We start from the raw sequence: 23188 nt of genomic DNA, 5'->3' as shown, positions 1-23188 counted from the left end.
CGGCACTCGCTCGGCGACACTTTTCGTCGGGAGTGGAGCTGCGGTCTGTTGTACGCCTTTCCGCCTATACCACTTCTGCCCAGAGTGCTGAAGAAGATCAGGCGAGACTGGGCCCAAGTCATCCTTGTGGCTCCAGACTGGGCACGAAGATACTGGTATCCCGAGCTACTCAGCATGACAGTCGTTCCCCGATTCCTCTGCCTCTTCAGGAGGACCTTCTGTCGCAGCAGCCTCCACCCGAACCTGTCCAGCCTCCACCTCCATGTGTGGAGATTGAGCGGCGGCAGTTGAGGCCATTTGACTTGCCTCCTGAAGTCTGTGATGTGATTCTGGCAGCCAAGCATCCCTCAGCCTTCTCTTTTCAAGTCCCCTGTTGTAAATAGGTTCTTGAAGGGCATCACGCATAGGTTTCCTCCTGTTCCTATCGTGATGCCTCAGTGGGACTTGAACCTTGTTCTAACCTATCTGATGTGCGCTCCCTTTGAGCCACTTCACAATTGCCCTCTTCGTCTTCTGACTCTCAAGACTGTATTCCTGGTTGCCATCACCTCTGCCAGGATAGTGAGTGAGCTCCAGGCTCTGTCTTCTAAGCCTCCTTTCCTTTCTGTCCATCCGGACAAGGTTGTTTTAAGAACGCGTCCTTCTTTCCTGCCCAAGGTGGTTACGGCCTTTCACATCGGGCAGTCCATCACCTTGCCCACCTTCTATCCGCCTCCGCATCCCTCGAAAGAGGAAGAGAGGGTCCACCGCTTGGACCCAAAACGTGCGCTCTCCTTCTACCTTGATCGCACACGCCAGTTCTGGGTGGAAGACCAGCTATTTGTTGGTTACGTGGGCGCGAAGAAGGGACAGGCGGTGCACAAACGGACCATCTCTCGGTGGGTCATGTTGTGCATCAAGGTCTGTTACTCCTTGGCTAAAAAGGAGCTCCCTGCTGGGCTTAGGGCCCATTCCACTCGGACCACGGCGGCTACTACTGCCCTGGGTCGAGGAGTCCCCTTGCAGGACATCTGTCAGGCAGCTACGTGGGCCTCATTGCTCACGTTTGCTAGACACTACTGCCTGGACAGCCAAGTCCAGAGAGATGGCTTTTTCGGCCGTTCCGTTCTCCAGGACTTTCTGGTGTGATATTGGTCCGCAGACCCTCCACCTGGGTTGGTATTGCTGGGGTATATATTCTAAGGTAAGGAATCTAACACTAACCTGTTTCTTTCAGATGCACAAGTTACTTACCTTCGGTAACGATATATCTGTAAGAAACAGTAGTTAATGTTAGATTCCTTACCGCCCCACCCATCCTCCCCGTTCTGCGGACCCATATCTAGGGTTAATGTATTTCCCTTTGAGGGCCCTAGTTTTATGGCACCAGTTTCGGTCTCTGGAATAGCTCTGCGTTCCTGGCGCGGAAAGCTATGTACAAGAACTGACGCCAGCGCGCGAGGGCGGCGTCTAAGTACTCCGACGTCATCCCGGCGACCACGACGACGGACGCGTAGCTGCAGACAACGCCTACCGACGTGCAGGGGTACTGCTACGCAAAACTTTCCGGATCCATTCTGATGCCTGGGGATATTCTAAGGTAAGGAATCTAACACTAACTACTGTTTCTTACAGATATATCGTTACCGAAGGTAAGTAACTTGTGCGTTACGGCACCACAGTATTGAGAAGCTAATGGGATATCACTGGGTGATAATATAATTTTTTTTTACATGGAATATACGTGGGCTAAATAACACCTGCAAAGTCAGAATGGTACTCTAGTTCCTAGACAGACACAGCATTCACTTGGCCCTTTTACAAGAGACGCACTTAACCAAGCAGCAGGGGAGCAGAGTGGACACCCGTTGGGCGGCATACCGTGTGGCTTTCCCCCACTCTACATATTCACATGGGGTGTTATTATTAATTAAACGAGGGACTCCCTTTGCACCCATAACCTGCTGTAATGATGATCAGGGCATTCTGTTGCTGGTACGAGGGAAACTGTCAGGCAAAGATATTACACTTAACCAAGCAGCAGGGGAGCAGAGTGGACACCCGTTGGGCGGCATACCGTGTGGCTTTCCCCCACTCTACATATTCACATGGGGTGTTATTATTAATTAAACGAGGGACTCCCTTTGCACCCATAACCTGCTGTAATGATGATCAGGGCATTCTGTTGCTGGTACGAGGGAAACTGTCAGGCAAAGATATTACACTGATAAACACATACCCGCCAAATGTTGAATACCTGGAATGTTTTTTAAGGGGTATGGAGACATATACATAGTATTGCGCAAGTGCATGTTGTTTGGGGCAGTAATCTAAATACCTATTTGGACCCTGAGGTGGACAGATCGGCTTACACTACTTCACAGGGCAAACAAGCAGCTAAGGTTATACAGGGTGGGATGGACGACTATGGCCTGGTGGATGCATGGAGATTGAGGAACCCCAAGAAACGAGAAGGAACATTTGTTTCGTCTGTACACTGTACTTAGTCCAGATTGGACTACTGGCTGGTCTCTACAGAGGTGTGCCAGTGGATAGCTGAGGTATTTCATCTCCCCAAGACATTGTCCGATCATGCGCCGGTCCTGTTAAGGCTGAAGGTTCCCTGGGTAGCCCCCAGGCCATTTACCTGGCGATTCTGACCAACGGCTCTGCTAGATGCGGTTTTTAAGGAGGAACTGTGTGCGGCGATAGTGGAATACTTCACAGTTAATAAGGGTTCAGTGGATAGTAGTGGTTCCCTGTTGGAGGCCTTTAAGGCAACACTTAGGGGCAAATGTATAGGCCCCCAAGCTGGAGTATTAAAAACTATAAGAACCCAGCTGACTAACGCGGGGAATACCCTAAAATCCCTGGAGAGGGAATATGAACAGCTGCCCACAGGAGCAAAGTTGACATCAATTAAGGAACACATGTATGTCAAACTTTGAGACATTGGCGGACCAAGAACTGAGGTTTCTCTCCAAGTGACATATGGCCCGAGTGTATGGGGAAGTGGAGAGACCTGGGCATAGTCTTGTTCAAAAACTGAAACTGCAGGCAACTGCGGATTCAATAACTCAGCTGCTAGGTGAAGATGGAAAAGAGCACTACTCAAACTCGAAAATACTTCAGTTTTTAAAGACTTCTATGTAAAATTATATGGTCCCAGAAAAACAGCCACAGTGACAGAATTGGGCTGTTATTTGGATTATGTGACTGTCATTGGGACAGAGAGAGTATCTGGTACAACCTATAACAGTAGAAGATGTTAAGTCTGCAATACATGCTCTGCCAAATGGTAAGGCGCCCAGGGTGGACGGTTTTACTGGGGGGTTTTACAAAGAATACTCTGACCTATTGGCTCCACACCTACACACTGTTTATAAGGAGGCATATAATAGTGGCATACTGGCGCCGTTACTTAGGGAGGCACTTATTATCACACTGTTAAAACCAGATAAGCCACCAGAAAAGTGTGAGTCATATAGGCCGCTCTCCCTAATAAATATAGACGCCAAAATTCTGGCTAAGGTGAGAGCAATGAGATTACAGCCATTGTTGCTGCACCTGGTATTGCTGGACCAATCGGGATTTATACCTGCTCGTTCAACCACACATGACATGCATACTCTATTTGCATTGCTTCATCAGCTTGAACTCACTATGCACGCGGCGCTGGTGTTATTGGATGCCACCAAAGCATTTGATTCGATTGCATGGCTATACATGTTCATAGTGCTCGCTCGCATGGGAATGACTGAAACGTTTCTAAAATGGATAAGATTACTTTACGAGGTCCTAGAGGCAAGGGTGCATGTTAATGGGTACACTTCAGACTCTTTTAAAGTTTATAGAGGGACAAGACAGGGCTGCCCTCTGTCTCCACTGCTGTTTACATTCAGAATGGAGCCACTGGTTTGTAAAATAACACAAAAACATGCTGCGCGGCAGTAGGCTTCCAACTTCCCCCATTGATTATTTATTTATATGCGGATGACATGACAATATATGTTAGAGAACCAGATACCCATTTGGCTCCTATAATTCGCGAATACATACAATTTGACTATTCTGGATTAAGCATAAATTTGTCTAAGTCAGTGATCTTTCCTATCATGACGGCGACAAAACCTTGCGCAGTAGACTTCCAGGTGAAATGGGCAACAGACTGTTAAATACATATCCTGTCTATCATCACTCGGATATATCAGTAACGCAAGAGGACCAACGCAATTACCCAAGAAGGCCGCCCTGTGAGGAGCTCCAGCCGGGAGCTCCCGGCCAGGGATTACCGTTTTCGGCCCAAATCCCCTGGTTTCCACTTCCTCCTGAACCCTTTTGCTCATCTGATGGTTGTTCTTGGACTGCGGTCTCCGGCGCTCCTTTCCTCCCGTTTTTGGTCTCCAAAGCATCGGATGTAATCAGGATCATCACTCGAGCCGGCGGGCCCGAGCAACATGGCCGATGCCCAGTAGAGCTGCATCGACGGCTAGGGGAGATTGGTTCTGGCACACCGCCATGGCCATCACCTACCCAGCCGGACATCAGACATGGGTCTCGTCATTTCTCAGCTGCTGTCTCCTCCCTCCCCTGCCTCCCGACTAAGCGTTGTTTGTCACCTGTTGACGGAGCCAGTCTCAGTGGTGCTGATGCCTGGTTGAGTTCTCCATACAGCTTTTGAGGTACTGGGAGGAGGTTCACACCTCCTGATCTTCCCCCTGCCTTTCCGAGCACGAATGCTGCAACTTGCCCTGCTGCCTGCCTCCCTTCGCCTCCTGTGGGATGTTTGGTCTTGTGAGTCTTTTGCCAGGTACGGGAGTTCAGGGGTGGTGAGCTTTCGTGGCACAGCTGCATGACGCCCCTGGGCTTTTCGTTGCCGCCTGAGCCTGAAGCCGTGCCTGGACTTTCGCCGCTGCCTCCCCTTATCCAAGTCTGCTCCCTTACACCCAGGCAGATTTCCCATGATCCACGTTGTGCTGATCGACAACCCTGATGCCCTTGTGGTACGGTGCCTGTGCACGCAAACAGCCGACATTCTACTGCCCTCCGCCCTCCCTTGGTGCTGTGGCTGCATCCCCCCTCCCACCCTACTAGACGGAAATCTGCTCTCTTGTTTTTTTGGGATCTGGACTAGTATGTATCCTGCCATTTTGAGATGGTTTCTTTCGATGCCCACGACCCGGATCCGCCATCTTGTTGATCTTTGTCCTTTCCTTCGTTCTGCTGGACTCCATCCTGCCGACCTTCAAACATTTCTCTTTTCCTGGACTGCCTTATCTTTAACTCCCCCTCAGGTCCCCCTCTCTCCACTCACCTATCTCAGCCTCCGACTCTTGTCCCCCCACCTCTCTCTACCCCTTTTGATGTTTTATTTCTCCGTTCATGCCACTCACTAATAATGCACTCTTCTGTAGTAATTATGCTTTCACCAGTTACCCTTATTTGCTAGTAACACTTGTTTTTTTACTGTGTAATCATTGTGCAACTAAGGAGGAGAGGGGGCTGATTTTATTCATCTAGCTTGGAGTTGTCCAAAAGTAGATAGGTTCTGGATACAAGTTACAGATGCATTAACTGAAATGTATACGCCGGAGGAGTGCCTATTGGGGTTACTTGATGAACTTAGGTCACTTACAAAGAAACTGGTGCTAGTGTGTTTGATGATGGCAAAAAGTAGGGTGGCACTCCACTGGGGGAGTAAGGGTAGTCCCACGAAAGCAGCATGGCTTAAGGATGTTACGTACTGTCAATCACAATTGGAGCTATATGCGGAGGAGCAACCATTGGCATCGAGGTTGAAAGATTACTGGAGTCCACTGTTGGCCTACTTGCAATCAAAGGTAGGAAATGGAGGATAGGCAGCCTAGGGAGCACATAAATGTTAGCAGAGTGAATGCATGAAGAACTGTATGCCTGTTATATGTGCTGGGATTCGTGATCAATGGGTTAATAGAGGTAGAGACAACCGATCTGGAAAAATGTCAAACTGAACAATGTGTAATGCTGTGCTGGTTATGTGACTTTGACATGTATGTATGTAATGTCATAATTTTCACCAAAAAAGCCTGCTGCAGTGAAAAAACAAACAAAAAAGGAATGCTTTCTGTATAAAATACATGTATGAGATAATACGTTTGATGATGTAGCGTACTTTTCAGTTGTAAAATAATGGCTTGCGCAGTTCAGCACAAGCACTCTGTAGGTAGCAGAAAGGTATATTAAATAGCCAATAGAGTGTGGTGAAAGATAACTACTCCCCTGGGCACGAGCCAAAGCCTATTCTATGAACATTATAAAGAATTAGTAACAATAGGTTTATTGGTACCTGCGATATGAAGCCAGACCTAAAAGGGAGCGTTGAAGAGGATTATCAAATGTGTAATTTGGACTGGAAAGATGTAATAAGTGGCGAAGTCCTGTGTTTGCTGACGCAGCAGCAATTACCAGGATCAATGATTTACATGATGCCAGGTCCAAAGATTATTTAAGTGCTCTAGATCCTGTTAACAGCCTTATTTCCAGATTAATTCACTGCAGACCAGCTTTCTTCTTCTGCATTGCTGCTCTTTTTATGGTTTATTGTTACTTTTCTTTCTGCTCATAGGGCCTGCCAATCCAAGGAGCCCACCAGCGAGTGTCCAGAGGAAAATCACGATTTGAGGTCGGTCAGTTGTCTGTTTTTTTAGTGTATTTTGCTGTAATTTGTGCCGGTAATACATCAGTATTAATTTTGTTCAAACAAGGAATTATGCAGTATTTAAAACGAATTGCACAGTATAGTTCTTCTGTTATGCCATGTGCTTGGCTCTATCGCTTGGATATATCACGCCCTTTTTGTACATGTCAAATTGGCAAGCGCATGGAGCGCTGCACCCTGCACTCACTGCGCAGTAGATGCCATAATGCCTATTTACAAAAATGTGTATTGTCACAAAACCACAACATATTGAATACAGCGTGAATGGGGCATTACTTTTTGTTTAATTCATATTAATGTAATGGCCCCGCTGTAATGGGAGATGCATGTGTTTTGAACGTGGAATTTTAGCGAAAAGCTCCAGGCTCGGTGTAAATAGATGTATAATTTATCTTGTATTCTTTGAGCCATTTTTACTTAATCATCGTGCAAACAATGGGCACCATCTAAAAGACATTTATATTTGGTAACTTCTTTTGCTGAACGTTTCTCTGCCCCCCTCAGATTATACATTTCACGGGGCTGACGTACTTCGTGTCCCTTTTCTCTTTACTGTGCATGTAAACTCTTTAGAGGGTACTTTGAAAATATAGGGCTCAATACTTCCCAGAGACAGGTGGAAAATGCAACCTCTTACCTTTGTAGATGGATGATGCTGTAATGTCATCTAGAACTGCCGTTGGCCCCTCAGAGTAGATTACTGTTTATGTTGATGGTATGAAGAATCTGTATTTAAGAACTAACCTGTTTGAATCATGTCATAAATTTGGATGTAAAAAACGTAATTCCAAAAACTTGATCTTAGAGATGTAAGGACTAGTCTGTAAAAGCATTTCCGTATTTTTGGATTCTTTTTGTTATTACGTTGATTATATGTGAGCTCCTCAATGAGCAAAATACTGTCTTCTGCTGCTGCAAGGTGTGGTCTAGCTTTGCTTCAAGGTTGAGTCAGAGAGCCACTCCAGACGTTAACTGTTTACGAGGCCAAAGGTATTTCCTCAACAACCCATGGAGCAGGGAATTGGGGCTATACAAATAAAAATGAAATCCAGATGGAAGAAAATACACTTTGAGATTTTTTTACGACTCATTTTAGGTCTGCCCCAGTAAACTTCTCCACTTTCAAAGCATGAAGACCTGGAGGTTATTGAAAACCACACAAAAACAGCCCCTACAGAACTATCGTTGTCTCTTTGCTTTAATCTAGCTGTGAAATAAAATAGAGTAATGGTAATTGATCATTGTTATGGTCACCTAGATTTTTTTACTAATCAGGAAAATATCACAAAATTATATCAGAATGGGTAGTACGCTTGTTCCTTGATTGAAGAGTGCGGGGAAGGGATACAAATGAATTAATGAAAAGTTACGCCAGAGCACATCCCCCTTTAAGAACTGTTAATGGGTTGTGTAGCGCTGCACGGCCTGGGTGATCAGGGGTCTAGCGCAGCGGAAATAACGGACACACCACTCTGCAATGGTAAGTGTGACGTGAAGACCCTGAGCTGTCTCCCGTCGTTTATTTAACACCTCGGGACGAGCACACCCAGATGAGTGCATGCTTACAACAATGTATGGGACAGCCTGGATGGCTCTCTACATCCCTCCTTTTCTTTAGCACATATATATGTTACAGATTACATGTTCAAGGCGATGTGCATACAAAGTCTCTGAACTGTTGGCTTGGCGCAGGGTTCGGCCGGAGACCATACTTCTGACTCCCGGAGTTGGAGTTATTCCCTGCTTTGGCCCAGCTGCATGATGTCCGCATAGTTGGGGTGTTATGGTTGGAGGCCTCAGGGACTGGTGCAGCCGCGATAGCCCTGGACCCTTCAGAGTCCCGATCAGGAGTTGGTGGCCTGTTACAGAGGTAGCTCCCAGCTCCTTCTGGTTCGGCGAGTTCCTCTTGGTCCATGCAGTGCTCAAGTGCTTTCTTGAACCAGGCCACGTTTCTGGTGACCACTTGCTGACCTCTTTGCGGAAACCATCGTCTCCTGTACTCGAATGACTTCCCATACCTCCAACTTGTACGGTGTTCAAAACCTCCAGCCAGGGTGTCTGTCTTTGACCACAACGCGGTCTCCCACTTTCACCAACTGTGTCTTGGCGCCCCTGGCGAGACTTGCCTTTTGATTTGTCACTTCCCTCCGGGCATGTACTGCCATGTCATTCTTCTCTGGAGGTCTCCAGGAAGGATCAGTCGGGATGCTGTCTCGCGGGGCTCGCCTGAAAAGTAAATGAGAGGGTGCACAGCAAATGGTGCTGTAAGGGGTCTGTCTATAGGCATCTAGGAATTGATGTAGGGCTCTTTCCACATCTTCTCCTTGTTCCACCGCGATGCGCTGCACCCTGTTGAGCTTTCTTATGAAGCGCTCAACCTCGCCATTTGCCTGCGGCCACTGCGGGGTGATTTTTCGGTGTCAAATGGCTTTCTTCGCTAAGTACTCTTGAAACTCTTGGCCTTGAAAGGGAGGCCTGTTGTCAGACATGATTTCTTTGTGGAGGCTCATGAATGCGAAGGTTTTGTTTAGAGCCTTTTGTACCCGTGTGAATGATGCGGATGCAACCACCTCCACTATCGGGAATTTTTAGTAAAAGTCCATTAGTACCAAGGTGCTGGGCCCGTGGGGAAGCTGCCAAAGTCGATGTGGACCAAGGTATTTTTACTCGGTTCCTCTGTGATGACTGGTGCAAGTTCACCACCTGTTATGGTGCACGAGGGGCAGTGTCTGATCTTCTTTTTCACCATGGCGTTCATACTGGGAAACCACACCTTGCCTCAGAGGCGTGCCTTGGTTTTTGCCATCTCCTGATGCCCAACGTGTGCTAGTCCCACGATTCGATCTTGCAACTTTCTCAGAACTACGATGACGTGACCTCTCAACACGACTTCGTGCTCGCCTTCTCTTAGTTCGCTGCGGACTCTCCACAGTTGCTGTCACGCCTCATTGTCCTCGGTGGTTAGTGCTTGTGCACCATCCATGAAATGGGCCCAGCCGTTAGTCTGCAATGCTTCCTTGACTCTGGAAGGCGTTTCGTCCGTGGTTGTGTCTAACCCAATCTCTTTGAGTGTCACTGCTTTAGGACATGCTTCCTGAGAGATCATTCTGACAAATGCTTCAGTGTGTTTGTCATCTTGGGGCATCTGCCCCGCATCCACCATTCGTGGTGCCTTGAGAGATAGTCAGCGGGGTTGTGTGCTCCGGGGCGAAATATGACTTTGAATCTGTGCGCTTGCAATCGTACCACCCATCTTTCTATTCAGGGGGGTGCCAGACTTGATGTTCCTGCGAATGGGGGGAATTAACAGCTTGTGGTCCGTTACCACTTGGAACTCTTGCCCGTAGAGGTACAGGTGGAAGTGCTGGCACGCCCACTTAATGGCCAGGACCTCTCTTTCGATCTTGGCATACCTTGTTTGCAACTAGTCCCCAGGTATCTTGGTTGCTTTCTTGGAGAAGGACTGCACCAAGTCCAACGGGGCAGGCATCTACTATCCGTAAGGTCCGCTTTCCTGGGTGAAAGTAAGCCATGACCGTTTTGATGGCATGAAATGTCGTGTTGGCTGCAGTGGTCCATTCACAGGTGCTTCCACTGCGTGTGAGGGCTCGTGGTGGCTCAAACAGCAAGGCCACATTCGGAATGAATCTGCCGCAATAAGGGGCCATACCCAGAAAACTGCGGACTACAGTTGACGAAGTGGGAGTTCTGGCTGATCGGATGGCTGCTGCCTTCTTAGCCACTCTCAGCCCTTCTCGAAGAGATATACCCAAAAAGTCTATGGATTCCTGATAGAAGGAGCATTTGGCCCTGTGAAGTTAGGCCGCAATCTTCCAGACGTTGGAGCGTAGCTCGCAGGTGTGTGTGATGGTCCTCCAGGGTGTTTGAGAACACCAGAATGTCATCCTTAAGGTTAATGACGCCTTGCAAGCCGGACAGTGTTTCTTCGATGGCGTTCTGGAAAAACTCTGCATCCGAAGATACCCCAAAACTCAGCCTCTTGTATCTATGGAGGCCCACGTGGGTGGAGAACGTGGTGATGTAACGGCTCTCCTGCTCCAGCTGTTGATATCCAGCATTCAGGTCGAGCTCTGAGAACCACATGGCTTCATTGAGGCCTGCCACTATGTCATCCATCGTATGCGAGAGATGCCATTCTCTCTTGACTGCTTGATTCGGGAGGCGCATGTCTACACACAGCCGGATAGCTCCAGGTTGTTTTGGCTTTGGTGCGATAACTAGCCGTGACACCCACAGGGTTGGCCAGGATACTTTCTCGATGACATCGAGGTCTTCCAGTTTCTTTACTTCTGCTTCTACTTGGGGGCATAGATGGACTGGCACTCTCCTATGACTCAGTGCTGTCGACCTGACAGACGGGTCGATGTGTAGTTTTAACTGTTTGCCCTTGAGTTTTACCAGTCCCTTGAACAGTTTCGGGAACTCCTGCAGAATAGCTTTGGCGTGGGAGTCATGTATTTGGTTTGCAAAAAAAGACAAAGACCAGGTCTTCCGCCATGTGGCAGCTAAGTAAAGTTCCTTTGTTCCCCTCAGTTATATGGAACCTGGCTTTCGTGGAGTGCTTGGCGCTGGTGACTTCTGTTTTGATTACCCTTCTTAGGAGAAGTGGATGAGTTCCCTCCATATGTGCAGATTCTGGCCTTGGTGGGGGCGAGCGGCGGGCGGGGAGACAGCCCCCCTTATTGTTCGGAGTCCATGACATTTACAGGCGCCCCAGTGTCAATCAGCGCTTGGACGGTGGATCCGACCACTTTGGTGGAACACATGGGAGGACGTCTCTTTTGTTTGTCTGACTGGCTTACAAATGAAATGATGAGCACGCCATCATTATCGTCTTCAAGGCGAAATTGCGCCCTTGTGTCAAACCCTCCTCTGGGGCCTGAGGGTCATTGATTGACAATTGTCGAAGTTGTTGCGTTGTCCCACGTGATTTTGGGTAGGTCGGTCAAAATCTGCTACTTCTGCAAACTTTCGCAAAGTGTTTAGGTGTTCCGCATCTGCAACAAGTTTTTCTTTTCATGAGGCACGGCCTGCTGGAAGGTGCTCTGTCCCGCAGTTACCGCATGCTCCCCCTGCCTGTGTTCTTGCGGTCCTGCGTGTGGCATTCGGGCGCCGATGGATCGCTTCGAGTCTCTCTTATTTGACTTGGGTGTATCTGGGGATGTGCAACGTCGTGGCGCCTCTATTGAGGGCCGCTTCCATTTCTTCTGCTTGGGCATCTGATAGCTCATGAGACCTGGCGAGAATGAGTATTTCGTATAACGATATTCCTGGTTGTCGGAGGATCAATTTCCGTAGGAGGACTGAGCAACACCCCTGGATCACCTGGTCACATATTTCTTCTCTTTGATTAGCAAAAGTGCACGTGCTCGCCAGTTGCCATAGGCAGAACATGTCCACTGACTCTGTGTCTGACTGCTTTGCTTGCCGTAGTTTAAATCGCTCAAAATCAGGGTTGAGCTGGGGGTCAAAGTGTTGATTGAGCTCACCGACCGCAGCCTCATAGTCGTCATCATCCCTTGTGTTTGGGAGTGTCTCGAATAGGTCATGGAGCAATAGCATTCTGGTAGGTAAGGTCGAATTTAGAGTGTTGTAGTTTCTGGTGGTTAAATGCCAGGACACTCTTTGTGAGTAGTCGTGCTCTTTATAAATACCTATTTTCATTTCATTTCATCTCTCCACCTCCATAGTATATTAGCAGCGATCTCTTTACTGTTCCATCTGTCTCCTGCATACCCTTAAAATAGTGATGGAGGCGCCCTAGCCACGCTTTCCAGCGCAGGGCTGCTGTAGCTGGGTCTGCCATTTCTCTAAATGGGGTAGTGGAGATACTGCTGCGTGGTTGTGCACTTGGGAAGGCACAGCCGTGCCTGCTTGTAGCTCTCCCGCCTCTGCTTGCGGGCCTGCCTCACCTGCCTGTTGTTGTGTGTTCATTATTGCTCAAATTGTTATGCCAGTCTATGCTCTGGGTGCCCGTTTCTGGCATGGTCCACTTCCCGGCAGTTTGCTGTCCTTATTCTCACTTTCCTTGCCCTTGGCTCATGTTCCCTGTGCTTCTCTGCTCCCTTGTCTTAGTCTCTTGTGCTTTATTTATTTTCTTTTATTTATTTTCTTGTGCTTTATTTACTTCTTTGTTTGTGGTTATGTCCTTATGTTACATGCCCTCCATGTGTTTCTTGGCGATCAGATCTGGCAGTCTATTTGGGGCGCTTTTGGTGTATTGTGTACAGTTTGATTGGGGTGGAGGGCACAGCACTCTCACCTCAATGCTGCTGTGCGGGTTGCTGGGCTCATTCCTTTCCTCACGGCTGTAGGCCTCTCCCCCGGCCGTCACTATCCGCGCTGCTGGGCGTGGCTTCACGCAGGGTTTTCGGCCTGCGGCATCTGCTGCTTGATTCTCCACGTCGCAATGCCTCCGCTCGTTAGCGACTTATGGGCGGAGGTGCCGGGGCAGAGGTGCTGGGCCGGCTTGTGCTGCAGTCATGTGGGAGGCTGCTAAGGGGTATGCTGCTACCTCAGCGGGGCCCAAGAATTGGTGGCCGACTGGGGAATCCGCTGCCATACAGCGCTGAGGTGGCGCGGAGGTTCCTTCACGCTCGGCTACCGGTACGTCAGCAAGGCCCGGGTTCGGTACCGGCCCCGTCGCCAATGCAGCGCTGCACGGCCTGGGTGACTAGGGGTCTAGCGCAGCAGAAATAATGAACACAACACTCTGCTATGGTAGTGTGGTGGGAAGACCCCGAGCGGTCTCCCATCGTGTATAACACCTCAGGACGAGGCCACCCCCAGGAGTGCATGCTTGCAACAATGTATGGGAGAGCCCGGATGTCTCTCTACATCTTGGAGCCGTAGATATCTTGGGTGCATAGTTTTTGTGAGCACAATCTGCTGACAAGATTTAGATTTGAGATTGTTCATTATTTACCGTCACTTACCCACCTTTAACCTACCAGGAACCTAGACGTAATTTGCCCCTTTGACAATTCGTCTGTACGAATAGCCATGCAATAATTTTATTTTGTGCATTTTATTCAATACAATACAAAAACGATATTGTTACGGTTTTAAATGCGAGTCACACCAAGGCGTAAAACCCTGCTTTTGATATCTTATTTTATTACACTCACCATTGACTTGTCATGCCATGGGAACATTTGTAGTAGAGGCTTTGGGCATAAGGATGCATATGATTGTTCAGGGTCATAGCCCTCACATAAGTAGGTTCTGATGATGTTTTAGAATTTCGGCCCGATTTAGTGAATTTTACGTGAATTGACTAGAACATCAGTGACTTTGTATTGTTATGATGAATTGCTGTTACAGAAATGTTATTGTTGTATTTATTTTACGTTTTGTTCTTTGAGGGTTCATATTATAACCCAAATAAACTATTATGCAAACGTATTCTTATAATGAACACTTCTTCCAGTTGATTCATTAACTTAGAAAGATTCCAATAGTGATCATAATGGGGAAGGGTCTGGGGACAAGTATCAGTCAACAAGTTAAACTGGGAACTGTAGCGGACCCATTCAGCTAAAGTGTGCTTTGTTTCATTTTTTTTGTTAAATCTGTTTATTGTTATTTGTAAATTCAACAGTACAATAGACATATCTTTACAATCAAAATAGCTCTTCAATTATTCACGGGTGTTATTACACCAACAGTGCGGTTCATCGAGGGCGCTATGACAGTACATGTAATTATTTTGTGGACAGGATACAAGTGACCAGGTGTGCCTTCCGATTAGGGAACAGGAGTTAACACGCTTCACCCCTCAACAAGGGAAGGGACAGGCTTTGCATATTCACCCCAACCCCGAATGATAAGCATGTGCAATAGAACAAAAACAACTAACTGCGACACTGTCACCAAATTACATTACCGTTTGCCCCAATTCTCGGCCCCTCCAGCCCCCCAAAGTGTGCTTTGTTTCATGACTCCTGGTTTGGTAAACACGTGACCCACATGGCTTCTTGCAAAAAGTTCAGAATTGACATCACTCATAGAAAGGCTGTGGTCACAGTTCTGCTTCTAAAAAAGAGGCCTAGTTCCAGCAGGCATGGTGTGTTTTACAACCACAAAAATTTTAATGGCACCAGAAAAATAACAGTTGTGTATCTGTCCTACCATCGCTGACAGACTGTGTGGAAACCCAAGGTCCTCCGTGTGCCCAGTCTCTGCATACTCACCTTCATCTTTGTATGATGAGGCAGAGGGAGAAACAGTCAATTAAATCGTCTATAACTAACTGATTTTGACACCACTTTGGGCAGAGATGAGGACTTTGGTGTGAGAACCACTTTGAGTTTGCAAAGAACTAGAGTTAGAGTCTGCAACTCCCACACTCTCGCTCATCTGTGATTGGCAGTGAAGGTCAAATGGCTCCTTTAAAGTTTGAGACTAAACACCAAACTGCTAGCATGGTAGAGGTACTGTCTCCACCAGCCCTGTGGCGATCTGTCTGCCAAACGTAAAGTTCCTTGCTATGTTGGGGTATTTTCGTCAACCAAGCATGTGTCAACATGGCAGGAGCACTTGGAGAAAATGCAGCCCACCAGGCTACCATGTCTTCGTAGCCCAGTTTGTATTTTTTTTGTTTTACACAAGCAACTCCCTAAGGAGAGGTTAGATACTGCAAAACAAAGAAACAATAAATAAATGTCCATGATATGCTGTGATCTATGTCTCTCTGCCTGATGGGTATATTGTTTTTTCATGTTCACAAAAAACATGCCTTTCATGGACTCAGAATCAGCAGAATCCCAGCCATTCGAAACCAAGTGGTTTATCTGCCTCCCGTTTGGAGACGCTTTGCTTCCACGCATCACTAAACAAGCCCCAAAGTCTTCAATGTAAATGTTTGTAATGAGCAAGAATAAACGGGCTAAAACTAAGCCCCAGTCAAAGAAAACTCCCCCCAGAGTTAAGATCAAGGCTGGATCTACAGGGGTGGATACACAGACCTTCAAAAGCAATTTGTCTAAGAGATATTTATCTGGAATATACAATCTTGGCGTGGAGATAGCTTGAAAGCCAAAGTAGCTGCCAGATAGAAGATTAAATATTCAAACCTTCCGTGTTCAGAGACACTGCTGATTACAAAATCACTTGAACAGAGCAAGTCAACAGGATCTAAATTCTATGGTTAGGCCAGTCCAAAAACCCCACTCCTCTTCCATTGCAGATAGACCAAGTAGAAGAACTTCTTTTGCTCAGATGCATAAATATGACTTCTTAAGACAGTTACCAATCCTTGAAAACTAGTTTCTTTGCCTATAGGAGAAAGATTCTTTGTTTTTGATACAGGACCCACTCCCTTCTGAGCTGGAAGGTCATCACACAGAGTACGAATTATAGAGAGACTGCAGTGACCAAGTTCCCATAGGTGTGGAAATCATAGCCCCCACTTTCTAAGTTGGGGCAAATGGAATCACATCTGCTCAGTGGAACCTGAATTTCTTGAGTACTTGCAGAAAAAATGGTCTAAAAGCATAGTACAGTTGGAAACCTTAGACAGCAGAGAATGCACCCTTTCGTGATCAACTCAGAGGCAATTCCTGAGAAGCATTTGGTGGGCTACACTGGTAAGACATTGCTTTTCTTATGTTAAAGCCAAGAAATAGAACTAATTACCCATCTACTTGAAGACCATTGGCAACCACTCAACATTTCATTTGGGTCTCAAAACGTGGCCCTTTAATACTCAAGTGCGGCACTGCTGTGCTTTAGAAGAAAATTGTTGTTCATTTAGTTTGGGACTCATGAATTCTTGAACCTTTTTGGATGCTGATGACATTGCAGTATTGGAGACTTTGATTATGAGAACTAGCTGAAAAGAGAGCTCCCAAACAATGTGGTAGTTTTGGTGAAACTGAGCAATGATCTGGAGTGGTGGTAATCTCAAAACTGTATTCTTAATAGAGAAGCATTCAGGCCTATGTGCCACATCAGGTTTGGTGCACATTTAGTGAAGATGTTCTTTAGCAGTTGCGGCAAATTATGTTTTTGCCTTTTGGAAGACCCTATACATAAACGATCTGCCTCTGAAAACAATCAAAAATGTATTCTGTGGAGTGAGCGGTGGAGCCAGTACTGGACAGGAAAGGATCCGAATGTGACGGCTGTAAATACAATAAAGCCAAAAAAAGTCATTAGATACCACTTCCCCCATCACATACTCTTCATTAATTAAAAAAAGTAGAGCAATCCACTACTAGAGTATACGCCCTTTTGCCCAGTTAATATACTGTAGTTGTCCACTCCAAGATATCATCAAATGCAGAGCACAAAGGGTTGCAAGAACACGTCATGAGCCCAAAGGATCAACTGCTTTCAAATCAAACCTCTAAGATGAGCCCACCACATTTTTCAGGAATGTGCATTTCCGAATGTGTGTAATGTGCAAGGAATTACGGGGAGAAGAATGGTATCTCATCACCGCGGCAACCAACAAGAGATGGTGTCCAGGAAGTGGATACAAAGTCATTGTGGATTGGACTGGAGATCTGGTTTGGAATACAGTTGATTCCTTTGGAAAGTTGCTAATAAGGGGTTGATCTAAAGAACAATTTCCTAACTTTTACTTCTTTTCATCTTCATCTTTCCAAATATATCTTTTCTAGCTGGAGGTAGAGGAAGGTCTTAAGACTGCTACGTGCCTGGTGGAGAAGAAGGATCAGGGGTAAGCAGGCTAAGTGGTAGGTCAAGAAAAGGAATGGATGTACAGCCACACATTCACACCTGTAAGAAGGCAGTGGAAAGAGGAGTCACTATTCTTCAGGCTGTGTCATAGGGCCTGCACAAAATGTATTTCTGGACTTTAAGTCAAAGCTTCAGTATTTAATAACGAGGCAGCTAACACAGCTAATAAAACTAGATGGGGCTAAATATTGAATCTGCCTTGTTTTCTCTTTCCCTGCAGGACAGCTTTTAAACATAGATACAGGGCCTCGAGCATCCTGTGAAGGGGGCCGCGTTAGTTTGTCGATCTGGGTCCCTCAAAAACCTCTTACATGCCTGCACACACTGGGACTGCGATATCGCTATATGAAGTTGCTAATAAATATGGGTAGATAAAGGAGTGGAGGTTTAGCCAGTAAGTAAAAACAAGGAGTGGGGAGTCAGGAAACCTGGGACGGCCATCTATAAGTGGACTGACCAAAATGTTATAGGGGATGGGGAAGTTAGTGCCCAAGAGGCCAGGACTTTGAGGGAGTTTGAGAAAGAAAAGCCAAGGACTAGAGCAATACTGCATTGTTTTTGGTGCATTCTATCATTTCTAGTCAACTTTTTTTTGTAGAATTCGCAAAGCACTTTGCATACCAGTAATTAGTGGCTCTGATTCTGCAGTGCAAAGATGAGTGAAGGGCATTGGTAGTGGTGACATCTACTAAAGTTAAGTATTGCTGTCTTGCATGATGCCGAAAAAGTATGTTACAAATGTGGTTCAGCAGCATATGATTGTATGTTACTCTAGAGGTGGAAAGTAAGGAAGTGCAGGGGTTGAGTCTCAGTCATCTTCCCAGTTGGGGTTGTAGCCTTCAATGAAATTGAGGCTTAGATTATGGGAGGAAGCGGGATTTTGTGGCTTTTCTGAATTGCAGATAATTTTTGGTAGGTCTGATCTTCTTTGGCAGTTTGTTGTATAATTCACGTTTGTAGCAAGAAGCAGGTACCACCCAGGCTTGTTATATGGAATGTAGAAATCAACACCAGTAGTGCTGTAGTGATGTGAGGTTGGCTACATGGAGTCCTCCAATAACTTGAAATGTGTATAATGTTGCAGTTTCACTCATGTCAGTCAATCAAAGGAACTGGAAAGGCTTTTCAGATAAATTCATCAACTCCGAGGAAGCTTCTACAGTGCATTTGTATGCATGTTCACACATGGTGCAGGCCTCACCAATGCCGGAATCCAACGAGCTCTGAGCAAACTTCAGTAATACAACAAAGCCAGTTTTCTCATGATCAACTAGGACAAGACCAAAATCTTGATTTTTGGTCACTACATAATGAAGAAACTTCTAACATGGCGTATGGGGGCTGCGATAGTCAAAAACTATGAAACCAGCTGTCTGGGGCTATGGTTCAATGATGAGACCTCCAGACCAGCGGCCCACCTAGCCGTCCTGAAAAAGAAAGCCGGAGACATAGTCTGACCTGTCTCAATAAGAACTTAAACAGCTTATTGGCTGTACCCATATTGAAGGTCATGAAGGCCTCTTTCCTCCCGGCCCTACACTACGGGCAACAAGCTTTTCCGGAGGCCTGTGCCCCAGCCTAGAAAACGCTCAATTCACGGCCTACAAGAGAGTATTTCATCTGCCCAGATACATCCGATGGACCAGACAGCGCTTGGAACTTGGCCTCCCAAGACAACCCCTCAACTGTGAGGCTGAATCCTTGAAATTTTATAAAAGGGTCCTAAAAGTACCTGAAAACTGTTTTAAACTTGTCTAAAAGAGATATTTGGGAGTCCTGGGTACCCCTGCCACCGACAGGTTAAAAAAGCAATAGCCTACAAATCCCGGGTCCAGTGCTAAACTCAGACACTATTGCTTACACAGCCTGGAAAAGGGTTATCAATAGGCAGCTGAAATCAAACTCACACCTGCTGGACACCCGCTACCCTAAAGCCCACAAACATCTTATTCCTCTTGAACAATTCCTACCTAACTGGGAAGCCAAAACCATACCTCTCGGACACCATGAACAGATGGGTCCGCAGAGGCATTTTATTTATGCGCTTGTTATGCCTACCAGTGACCGACTTTAACCCATAGGCACACCCGTGCAAGGAGGGGGCCTGCAGGCTTTGCAATAATAAGAAAGAATCATGGTTACACCTTCTGTGCTGCTGTCCTATGTTATACGCCCCCAGTAGGTCTCTCCTGAAACCAATTAAAGAGGGAAGATGGTTCTTGCCTGGAGGCTTCGTCACTGTGCTTTCTCACACACTGGAACAAGAACCCTATCAAGGTGTGGTAAGTACATCAAGAAGCTTGGGCACCTACTCCCCCCTTCCCCAAACGCTTAACTCTGATCAGAGAGTAACCAACCTAAGTCTTCAATCCATCTTTTCTTTTAAATTCTGTCTATTGAGGTTTTAATAATCTTTACAAAAAGACTATAGCATTGTTGCAATGAGGCACTCCACTACGTTGCAACCTTACAGAATGCGTCCTCCTCTATCATCATATCCACTCCAAATCAGATTTCTTTTAACCCACCCTCCATAGCCTTCTTGATCCTGACCAACTTTCACTCCTTGTACCATACCATACCTGCACAGTGCCCCCTCCCTTGTCTCTCTAAACTACCCCTCTCCCCCAGGCTGGATTTTCCGGATCAGTAGTGATTAAACCATAATTGTATACTCAAGTGCATGCCCACCACTCTGCAAATGGCAGTCTTTTCTATAGTGGCAAACCGCTACCCCCATAGCAAATACCTGTGCTATCAAAGGGGAACCAAAAGCCAAATAAGCCGCTAAACCCACACCACAAAGGCAGTAAATCTACTCCCAAAGATGGCCCAATAAATACCAAAGCCCCTCCTCCCCTAAAATGCACCCTAGATACAGCGGTGTGCGCCATAAACGAAGGGTGGTGGAGCGGTTAGGGTCGAGCGGGGGGCAATACAATATTTTTACAAAAGTACCTTTTGCGGTCACCCACCTCCAGGGTCTCGTTGTACCGCCTCTCCTCTTTCTGCCTGGTCCCAGCAGCCTCTGGGACAGACTTCCTGTCTAATCCCGTGCGGGGATTGGTCAGTGCTGGCAGGAGAGACCAGGGAGCCTGTGGCGTTTCTACAGCCTGGCTGCTCAATACAGCTGGGCTGGAGAAAACCTAAGTGCCATGTGTGTTTCGGTCGGCCTGAGACAGCCGGCCAAACTAAACACACATGAGCACTTAGGGAGTGGAATGCACTAGCACGCCTCCTCCCGCCTCCCATGTCTCGGCCCTGCCCCTTCCAACACAGCTGGCTAAGAGCCAGCAAATGTCAAATAAAACGATGCAAGGACATTGGGGCGACGCTCCTCTGCCATTGCAGATGAGCCGCCACTGCCTAAATAACCTGCCTATATCAGGTGGGTAGATTGGGAAAAACTGCTTGACCTAGCCCACCAACTGAGCCAAGGATTTGGCAGAAGATGCCATCCTGCTCCCTGGTTTAACCCCAAACCCTACCCAAGCCCCATCTGCTGCCCCTCGCTGGCATAACTATCTTTCTTCTCCTGTGGGCCACGCCACTTGCCTGAAAACCCTGCTGGGCATCCATTCACAGGTAGCTTGTAGCTTTCTGTAAAAGCAGTTGCAAAGCTATCATTAGTGCTGTCGCTGCAGTGACACTGGATCTCAGAGATGTGATGGACCCATTGCCCTCCAGTTATGGCTGTCTTATTTGCAACTGGAGCGCAGAGGCCCATTTCCATTAGGGCATACAGCAACTTTCCTACAACACTGTGTAAAATGGGGAACACCAGTGACTCTTACCGCATTTCCAGCACCGTGAGGGGAACGGCCGAGGTCTGCACACGCCGGGAGGCTGCAGGAGGCGGTCAGCGACATCGGACCACACTCCCCAGCAGCCTCTTGGGCGGCGGCGCGCCCGTGACGCGTCCAGAGCGCCCGGAGGCGCCAGTAAAAGCCTGACCCCCCGGGAGCCCAGAGGGGGAACACCAGTGACTCTTACCGCATTTCCAGCGCCGTGAGGGGAACGGCCGAGGTCTGCACACGCCGGGAGGCTGCAGGAGGCGGTCAGCGACATCGGACCACACTCCCCAGCAGCCTCTTGGGCGGCGGCGCGCCCGTGACGCGTCCAGAGCGCCCGGAGGCGCCAGTAAAAGCCTGACCCCCCGGGAGCCCAGAGGGGGAACACCAGTGACTCTTACCGCATTTCCAGCGCCGTGAGGGGAACGGCCGAGGTCTGCACACGCCGGGAGGCTGCAGGAGGCGGTCAGCGACATCGGACCACACTCCCCAGCAGCCTCTTGGGCGGCGGCGCGCCCGTGACGCGTCCAGAGCGCCCGGAGGCGCCAGTAAAAGCCTGACACCCCCTCTCGCCCCGCGAGTCGCGCGCGGGCAGCGCCGGGCTGAGCCCGGGCAGAGGGCGGGCCGTCTGTGGCCGTCCGGGGCAGGAAGAGGCAGGGCAGGGCCACCCCATTTTCATCTACCGTACCGGCTACAACCTGTGGTGCCGCAACTCAGCATGTCAACACGCTCCGGTAAGGCCTTGAGGGGTTGCGGGGAGAGTACCCCCAGAGATGCTATGTTTGGCTCGATGGACAAATTTCTGACAAGGGTGGCGGCTGTCATAGACAATGAACTTGCTATATCTGAACGGCGCCTTTCACTTGACTTCCCTCCTGTTAAAAGCCCTCCGCCAGCAATAGTTGTGTCCCCTTCAAATCCTTCGTCCCCTGCACTCTTGCTTGGAGATTCACCTGGGGATCCCCTTATTGCACCTCCAATGGGTGGTTTAGAGGGGTTAGATAACTCACTGATTGATGTCCACGGTACCAGCCCATGTGCCGTGATTATAGATCCTTGCAATGAGCTTTCCTTAGCAGACCCACCTGGCACCCAGTCCCTACACTGCCCTGAGGTTCTGACTCTCGCTATACAAGCCCCGTCTAAGAAGCAACCCATCCAGGAGCCCATTAAAAGGAAGGGGAGAAGGGCAAACCACACTCGAAAGGGTTGTCCACTCAAGTCTATTAACCACCCCAGGTACCCGCTCCTGAGGGGTCCTTCCCCCCAGAGCACTGCAGGATCGGTATCCTCGGTATCCCCAGGGACAGCCACTTGCGCACCAGTTGTTACTGACATAGTGCCACCTTGCTTGTCGGCCCCATCAACGCCTGCTCAGGATAACGTGGGTCACTCTATGGAGGCGTTTGAGAAGATGGTTAAATCTCTTGTGCTGCCACTTATAGACCAGGTCAAGAGGTTGGGGGAAAGGCTTGACTGCTTTGAGCAGGCTACTAGGGACAATTTCTTTGCTCTAAAAACCCTTCTCAAGCACCAGCCGAAGCCCTGTGAGGATAGGACAGATAGGTCAGATAGGTTAGAGGAGCTCAATAGGATAGAGGCCCCAGTGAGACCCCCCCTGGGAGACCAGTTGACGCAGCCGCCTAAGCACCCTGCACCTGGGAATACGATCTTGGCTGCTCCTAGGGGTGGCACCAGTCAGACAAAATCGAAGGCTCCCACCTGTGTTGCCCTTGTGCATGCTACCCTTCCCCCAGCAGTAATACCCCCGGTGGCTGGCAAGGCACCAAGGAAACACAAGAAGGGAGGGATGGGCCCTACTTCGCAACCTGGGGTTGCCATATCTGATGCAACTGGTGGGGTTGCATCAACTCCTAAGGTTTCATCTACTCCTGTCCCACCTACACATCGGCCCCCTTTGGGTCCTCCTCAGATCAGCAGACGCAAGTGCCCCCCAGTCAACCTCCCCCCTGAGTGTCACCCGTATGTCGTTATC

General features: G+C 48.1%; 1 protein-coding gene across 2 annotated transcripts in view; it reads left to right on the top strand.

Moving 5' to 3' along the window:
* Positions 1-23188, top strand: part of GGACT (gamma-glutamylamine cyclotransferase) — a 501502-nt gene that overhangs the window by 213203 nt on the left and 265111 nt on the right. For both annotated transcript variants that reach the window (XM_078657622.1, XM_078657623.1), the window contains exon 2: positions 6584-6640. The gene's annotated coding sequence lies outside the window, so the exon portion shown is untranslated. The remainder of the gene's footprint in view (positions 1-6583; positions 6641-23188) is intronic.

The sequence above is a fragment of the Lissotriton helveticus genome, chromosome 8 (assembly GCF_964261635.1).
Source record: "Lissotriton helveticus chromosome 8, aLisHel1.1, whole genome shotgun sequence".
Lineage (NCBI taxonomy): Eukaryota > Metazoa > Chordata > Amphibia > Caudata > Salamandridae > Lissotriton > Lissotriton helveticus.
This window is presented reverse-complemented; position numbering and strand designations above follow the sequence as displayed.